Genomic DNA, 8539 nt, shown 5'->3' with positions numbered 1-8539 from the left:
GAGAAGCATAGGACGACTAAAAATGTCTGTTCAGAACATGGTGTGAAGGCTTTGTCACCAGACAGAGCACGGGGTGGCCAGGAACCCAGGGGGAGATATGAACTAAGAGGTTTGAAATCAGTTGGATCAGTGGCTAAGGAAGGAACCTCAAATAAAACGTGGTGACTTTGCAAGAAGGTAGGAATATCTCAAATGCCATCCTCCAAAGGAGATGTTTTTCTTCTATGTATATTAAATGCATGGTTCTCTAATTCACCTCTTGATTTATTATTATTATTAGTATTTGGATATAGTTTGTTTTCAGGCTATGGTCTCCAGATAGCTGACATGGATGATTTGCCTTCTGATAGAGCTGGAAACAAAGATTTCTCCACCTCGTCTGCTTCTTTCAGATCCCATGGCCTTGGTCTTTGGTAATCATAAGTTTCTAGATCAAGCTCTGTATACTTACAGACAGTGTGGGGGATTGAGAATTGCTTGAGTTCCCAAAATGTGGTAGGTATGTGACTGGTGCTGACAGGCTTGTGAATCCTATTTACTCTTTGGATTCATTAAAAGAGAAGTACATTAGAGTCCTACCATTGAATGGATTCAATGTATGAGGGTTTAAGAGAACTGTACTCATGGGGCTCCAGGATGGCTCAGTCAGTTAGGCATCAGACTTCAGCTCAGAAGAGTGTGCAAAGTGGGAGAGAGGCTGAGGGGGTGAAGGAAAGACAGAGGATTTGAAGCAAGCTCTGTGCTGACAGCAGAGAGCCCGATTCAGGGCTCGAACTCACAAACCACGAGATCATGATCTGAGCTGAAATCGAGAGTTGGACACGTGACCAACTGAGCCACCCAAGCACCCCAATATTGTATTTTTTTTTATTGTGGCAATATATACATAATATAAAATAAATGTTCCTCTTTTTTTTTTTTAACTATTTTTAACTGTACAGTTTAGTAGCATTAAGTACATGCACATTGCTGTGCAACCATGACCAGCATGCATCTCCAGAACTTTGCCATCTTCCTAAATTGAAACCCCATAACCATAAAACAATAACTTCCCATTCTCCCCCTGTCCCCAGCCCCTGGCAAATATCATTCAACTTTCTGTCTCTATGAATTTGATTATCCCAGGAAATCTCATGTTAAGTGGAATCATACAGCATCCGTCTTTCCATGACTGGCTTCTTTCACTTAGCATTGAAGGGTAACAGAATATGCCACCCCAAAATATGCTGCTTTAGTATATTGATCATTTTTAGGGTTAGGCACTTGAAAAACAGCAAATGCAGGGAGAGGCTTTCCCTGATGTCCCCTTATCCTCCTAAAGACCAGTCATCCAAAGGAACGCAATTGTCATCGATCCCTTCCTCTGGCATTTCAATGAGCAGGGAGGACTGACTCTTATCACTGGTGAGGAGATTAGAAAGTTGACAGCACCCCAAAAACAAACTCTGTCACAAACTATCATACTTCCTGCCTATTCTTCTAAGAGCCCATTCATCTTTCCTAAAAAATCATTTACTCTCTCCTTTTTTTTTTTTTTAACATTTATTTATTTTTGAGACAGAGAGAGACAGAGCATGAACGGGAGAGGGTCAGAGAGAGGGAGACACAGAATCTGAAACAGGCTCCACGCTCTGAGCTGTCAGCATAGAGCCCGACGTGGGGCTCGAACTCACCGACTGCGAGATCATAACCTGAGCCGAAGTCGGCCGCTTACCCGACTGAGCCAACTGAGCCACCCAGGCACCCCTTATTTACTCTCTCCTAAGAGACCTATATCTTCCCTCCCCTTTCCCTAGTAAGATGGTATTTAATCTAGAATTCTAATGCCATCTTGGACAGTTATTCATTTTTCTTTGATTATCTCCCATATATATAATACATACTAATAAACTTTTTGCTTTTCTTGTGTTAAACTGCCTTTTATTATAGGAGTTTCAACAAAGAACTCAGGAGAGTAGAGGGAAAATTATTTTTTCTCCTCTACAGCATAATGTCTTCAAGTTTCAGCCATGTTGTAGCAAGTATCAGAATTTCCTTCCTTTTTAATGCTGAATAATATTCTATTGTATGTATATGCACGTTTTGTGTATCCATTCATCCATCAGTGGACATTAGGGTTGTTTCCACTTTTTGGCTATTATGAATAATGCTGCTGTAAATTTGTGTGTGTAAATATCTGTTTGAGTTTCTGCTTTCAATTCTTTTGGGTGTATACCCAAAAATGAAATGGCTGAAACATATGGTAATTCTATTTTTAATTTTTTGAGGAGCCCCATGCTGTTTTCCACAGTGACTACACCAGTTTCTATTCCCACCAGCAATGTGAAAGTGTTTCATTTTTCCACATCCTCTGTGATTTTGATTTGTATTTTCCTAATGATTTGTAATGTTGAACATCTTTTCATGTGTTTATCAGCCTTTTATATATCTTCTTTGGAGAAATTTATTCAAGTCTAGGGTTCTCCAGAGAAACAACCAATAGTATATATATATAGTATATATATATATCCTATATATAGACAGAGGTTTATTATAGGAATTCGCTCATGCTGTTATGGAGGTCAGGAAGTTTCATGATCTGCCTGCCATCTGCAAACTGGAGAATGAGGAAAGTCAGGAGTACAATTGGAGTCTAAAGGTGTGAGAACCAGGTGAGCTGGTGAGCTCTTAGTCCAACGCTGACGGCCTGAGAATGAAGAGCTTTGATGTCTGATGGCAGAAGAAGATAGATATCCTAGGTCAAAAAGAGAAAGAGAAAATTCTTCCTTCCTTCTGAGAAGGAAAGCCAGCAAAAACAGATAGGGAGCCAGCCAGATGTCCTGAGAAGGAAATCTGGTGAGAGCAGATACAAAAGGGGACCAGCCAGATGTCCGAGGCCTGATACTCCCCTTGCATGCTTTTGGCTTCTGCAATCTTGCTTGCTCCCTGCATCCACCAGCTGCCTGCGTAGCACAATCCATAAGAGCGCCCTCCCCCTCCTTTTTCTTCCTTGAGCCCCTGCAATCCCACCCATAAAAGGAGACCAGCACCAGTGCTTGGGCTCAGCCTTTGGAAATAAACATCGGTGTGAAATAAACAGTCTTTCCTTAATTCCCCAAGTGGTGTTGCTTGTCTCTTCCTGGGCACCGAGTATTTTCTGTAACACTCCACCTTTTTGTTCTATTCAGGCCCTCAAAGAATTGGATGATGTCACCTTGCATGGTAAGGTCTGATCTTCCTTACTTTGTCTACTGATTCAAATGCTAATCGCTTCCAAAGAAACCCTCACAGACACACCCAAAAATAATGTTTTACCAACTATGTGGGTATCCCTTAGCCCAGTCAAATTGAATTATAACATTAACCGTTGCAAAGCCCTTTGTCCAATTTTAACTGGGTTGTCTGTTTTTGTTGTTGAGTTCTAGGGGGTGCTTTGTATATTCTGAATATTAATTTCTTTTCAGATATATGATTTACAAAAATTTTCTTGCATTCTATGGAATGCCTTTTCATTCTATTGATAGTGTCCTTTGATACACAAACTGTTTTAATTTTGATGAAATCTAATTCATCTATTTTCGTTTTTGTTGCTGCCTGTGTTGTGGTGTCATATCCAAGAAATTATTGCCAAATCTAATGTCGTAAAGCTTTTCCCTATGTTTTCTCTAAAAGTGTTATAGTTTTAGTTATTTATTTACTCAAAAATTTTTAATGTTTAGTTTTGAGAGAGAGAGAGAGAGAGAGAGGAAGGAGCAGAGAGAGAGGGAGACAGAATCTGAAGAAGGTTCTAGGCTCTGAGCTGTCAGCACAGAGCTGGACATGGGGCTCCAACCCACGAACCGTGAGATCACGACCTGAGCCAAAGTCGGATACTTAACCGACTAAGCAACCCAGGCACTCCAAGAGTGTTACAGTTTTAGCTCTTACATTGAGGTCTTTGATCCATTTTGAGTTAATTTTTGTATAAGGTGTTAGGTAGAAGTGCAATTTCATTCGGATATTGTGAGAAATAAGCCCACTGACCCAATCAAAGGAGGGATGCAGAGACTCGCAGCACAGTGAAGCAAGGCTTTAATCAATGTTCTTGCAAGACTAGGTATCTGATGGACAGGCACACCGGGGGAAATCACAGCAGGCAGTTTATCTCCTAGCATGCATGTCCTTCCCTTGGTTCCTCATTGGCTGAGTACTAAGAAGTTACAGCCCTCCCCCCAAACCCCCAACATCACCTATGCCCATGTAAGGTAAGGCAAAATAGTCTGACTGCAGCAAATGTACATTGCCGGAGGTAACGCAGAAACTTTCAGTTCCTCCTCCCCTTATTCTATGGCGCATGCTCATTGCAAAGCCCATGAAAACAAACCCAGGAAAATAAGCCCGCGAACCCAGAGACAGGAACAACCAGGAAGTGAAGTGTCTAAAGGTTAGATTAGGTTAGGTTAGGACTCCATTGGGGGGTGTGGGATGGTGTGGGGGCGTGGTTTGTACATAATTCCAGTAGGTTGTAGACCTACTGTTAACTGGACAGTACAGCTTTTATTTCGTACTTCTGAAAATGAATTATCTATCTCCCTTACTTCTCACAGATATCCAGTTTTCCCAGCACCATTTGTTGGAACAATGCTCTTTTCCCTTTGACAGGTTTTGACATCCTTGTTGAAAATCATTTGGCGATATATTTGAGGGCATATTTCTGCATGCTGTAATCTATTCATTGGTCTGTATGTCATCTTTATGTCAATACCACAGTGTTTTGATTACTGTAGCTTTGTAGTAAGTTTTTAAAAAAAACAGCTTTGGGGTGCCTGGGTGGCCCAGTTGGTTAAGCATTCGACTCCTGGTTTTGGCTCAGGTTATGATCTCACGGTTCATGAGTTTGAGCCCAACATCGGGCTCTGTGCTGAAGTGTGGAATTTGCTTAGGATTCTCTCTCTCTGCCCCTTCCCTGCTCTCTCTGTCTCTCTCATTCAAAATAAATAAATAAGCTTAAAAATAATATTTTAATAAAAAAATAAGAAAATCCAGCTTTAATAAGGTTTATAATTGACACATAAAATTTAGATATTTAAGGGTACATCATGGTGATTTGATGTATATATATATCGTGAAATGATTCTCCCCATGTAGCTAATTAACATATCCATCACCTCACATGTTTTCTTTTATTGGTGAGAACATTTAAGTTTTACTCTCTTGGCAAATTTCAGTTATACAATACAGCGTTATCAGCTATAGTCACCTGTTTTACATTAGATCCTCAGAACTTATTCATCTTATAGCTGAAAGTTTGGGCCCTTTTACCAACCTCTCCCTATTTCCCCATTCCCTAGCCCTAGCAACCACATTTCTATTCTCTATTTATGTTTGACTTTTTTTTTTTTTTTAATATTCCATGCATGAGTGGTATCATGCAGCATTTGTCTTTCTCTGTCAGGTTTATTTCACTTACTATAATGCCTTCAGGGTCCATCCATGTTGTCACAAGATTTTCTTCTTTCTCATGACTGAATAACATTATATGTGTGCGTGTATATGGGTGTGTGTGTAGATAGATAGATCGATAGATAGATCTCCATGCATCTGTTGATGGATGCATCAGTTGTTCCCCATCTGGCTATTATGAATAATTCTGCAATGAACTTGAGAGTGCAGCTATCTCTTCAATATCCCATTTTCATTTCCTTTGGGTATATACCCAGAAGTGGCATTGCTGGATCATATGGTAGTTCTATTTTTAATTTTTGAGAAACTTTCATGCTTTTTTCCATGGTGGCTGTACCAATTTACATTCCCACCAAAGATGCACAAGGATTCCTTTCTCTCCGCATCCTTGTCAACACTTGTTATTTCTTGTCTTTCTGATGATAGCTATTCTGACTGGTGTGAGGTGATATCTCGTTGTGGTTTCAATCTGCATTTTCCTGATAATTTGAGGTTGAGCACCTTTTTCATGTGTCTGTTGGCCATTTGTATGTCTTCTTTGGAAAAATGTCTATTCAGTTCCTCTGCCCATTTTTAAACTGGATTTGTTGTTGTTGTTATTCTTTATCCATTTTGGATATTATTTTTTCAAGTTTATTATTTTTAAAAAAAAATTTTTTTTTTCAACATTTATTTATTTTTGGGACAGAGAGAGACAGAGCATGAACAGGGGAGGGACAGAGAGAGAGGGAGACACAGAATCGGAAACAGGCTTCAGGCTCTGAGCCATCAGCCCAGAGCCTGATGCGGGGCTTGAACTCACGGACCGCGGGATCGTGACCTGGCTGAAGTCGGACGCTTAACCGACTGCGCCACCCAGGCACCCCAAGTTTATTAATTTTTAGAGAGAGAGTGTGTGTGTACAACTGGGGGAGAGGCAGAGAGAGAGGGTGAGAGAGAATCCCAAGCAGACTTCCCCCTTCAGCACAAAGCCCGATACAGGACCTGAACCCATGAACTGTGAGACCATGACCTGAGCTGAAATCAGGAGTTGGATGTCTAACTGACTGAGCTACCCAGGCACCACACCTGGCTATGAATTTTTATCTCAATATATATGTTGCAATAATTTTGTCCCATTACGTAAGTTACCTTTTAATTTTGTTGATGGTTTCATTTTCTGTGCAGAAGTTTTTTAGTTTGATGTAGTTCCACTTGTTTACTTTTGCTTTTGTTGCCTTTGATTTCCATGTCAAATCCAAAACATCTTTGCCAAAAACGACATCAAGGAGCTTACTGCCTACTGTTTTCTTCTAGTTTTATGGTTTCAGGTCTTACATTCCAGCCTTAAACCATTCTGAGCTGATTTTTATGAATGGTATAAGATAGTGGTCCAGTTTCATTCTTTTGTACTTGGCTGTCCAGTTTTCCCAACACCATTTACTAAAGAGGCCGTCCTTTCCCCGTTATATATTCTTGGCTCCTTGGTTGTAAATTAATTGACCATACATATGTGGGTTTTTTTTTTTTTCTGGGCTTTCTATTCTATTCAATTGATCTATGTGTCTGTTTTTATGCTAATACCATACTGTTTTAATTACTATGTTTATTTTTTTTTATTACTATGGCTTTGTAATATAGTTTGAAAACAGGGAGAGTGATGCCTCTAGCTCTGTTCTTCTTTCTCAAGATTGTTTTGGCATTCAGAATCTTTTGTGATTCCACACAAATTTTTAGATTGTTCTATTTCTGTGAAAAATGCCATTGGAATTTTGATAGGGATTGCATTGATCTGTAGACCACTTTGGGTAGTATAGACATTTCAACAATGTTAATTATTCTAATCCATGAGCATGGAATACCTATTTATCTGTGTCTTCTTCAATTTCTTTCATCAGTGTCTTATAGTTTTCAATGTACAGGTCTTTCACCTTCTAGATTAAATTTATTCTTAGGTATTTTATTCTTTTCAATGAAATTGTTTTTTTTTTTTAATTTATTTTTTGTTTTTTAAAATTTACATCCAAATTAGTTAGCATATAGTGCAACAATGATTTCAGGAGTAGATTCCTTAATGCCCCTTACCCATTTAGCCCATCCCTCCCTCCCACAACCCCTCCAGTAACCCTCAGTTTGTTCTCCATATTTATGAGTCTCTTCTGTTTTGTCCCCCTCCCTGTTTTTATATTCTTTTTGTTTCCCTTCCCTTATGTTCATCTGTTTTGTCTCTTAAAGTCCTCATATGAGTGCAAGCATATGATTTTTGTCTTTCTCTGACTGACTAATTTCACTTAGCATATTACCCTCCAGTTCCATCCACGTAGTTGCAAATGGCAAGATTTCATTCTTTTTGATTGCCGAGTAATACTCCATTGTATATATATACCACATCTTCTTTATCCATTCATCCATCGATGGACATTTGGGCTGTTTCCATATTTCAGCTATTGTTGATAGTGCTGCTATAAACATGGGGGTGCATGTGTCCCTTTGAAACTGCATAACTGTATCCCATGGATAAATGCCTAATAGTGCAATTGCTGGGTTGTAGGATAGTTCTATTTTCAGTTTTATTTTTAGTTTTTTGAGGGACCTCCATATTGTTTTCCAGAGTGGCTGCACCAGCTTGCATTCCCATCTTTTCAATGAAATTGTAAATGAGACTGTGTTTTAATTTCTCATTCTGATAGTTCATTATCAATATATAGAAATGCAACAGATTTTTGTATATTGATTTTGTATCCTGCCACTTTACAGAATTTATTAGTTAAAACAGTTTTTTTTTTTTTTTTTTTTTTGGTGGAGTCTTTAGGGTTTTCTATACATACCATGTCATCTGCAAATAATGACAATTGTACTTCTTCCTCTCCAATTTTATTCCTTTCACTTGCCTAATTACTCTGGCTTGGACTTTAAATACTACATTGAATAATTTAAATACTATGTTGAATAAAAATGGTGAAAGCATGCATCTTTGTCTTGATCTTCAAAAAATATATTTAGTCTTTCACTGTTCAGTATGATGTTAGCTATGGGTTTTTAATATATGACTTTTATTATGTTAGATATTGCATTTTCAAAAGGAATATCTTTTTGCTGTATAACCTTTGGTAAGTTACATTGGACAATGCGATTAGGC

This window comes from Leopardus geoffroyi, chromosome A1, assembly GCF_018350155.1.
Source record: "Leopardus geoffroyi isolate Oge1 chromosome A1, O.geoffroyi_Oge1_pat1.0, whole genome shotgun sequence".
NCBI classification, from domain to species: Eukaryota; Metazoa; Chordata; class Mammalia; order Carnivora; family Felidae; genus Leopardus; species Leopardus geoffroyi.
This window is presented reverse-complemented; position numbering follows the sequence as displayed.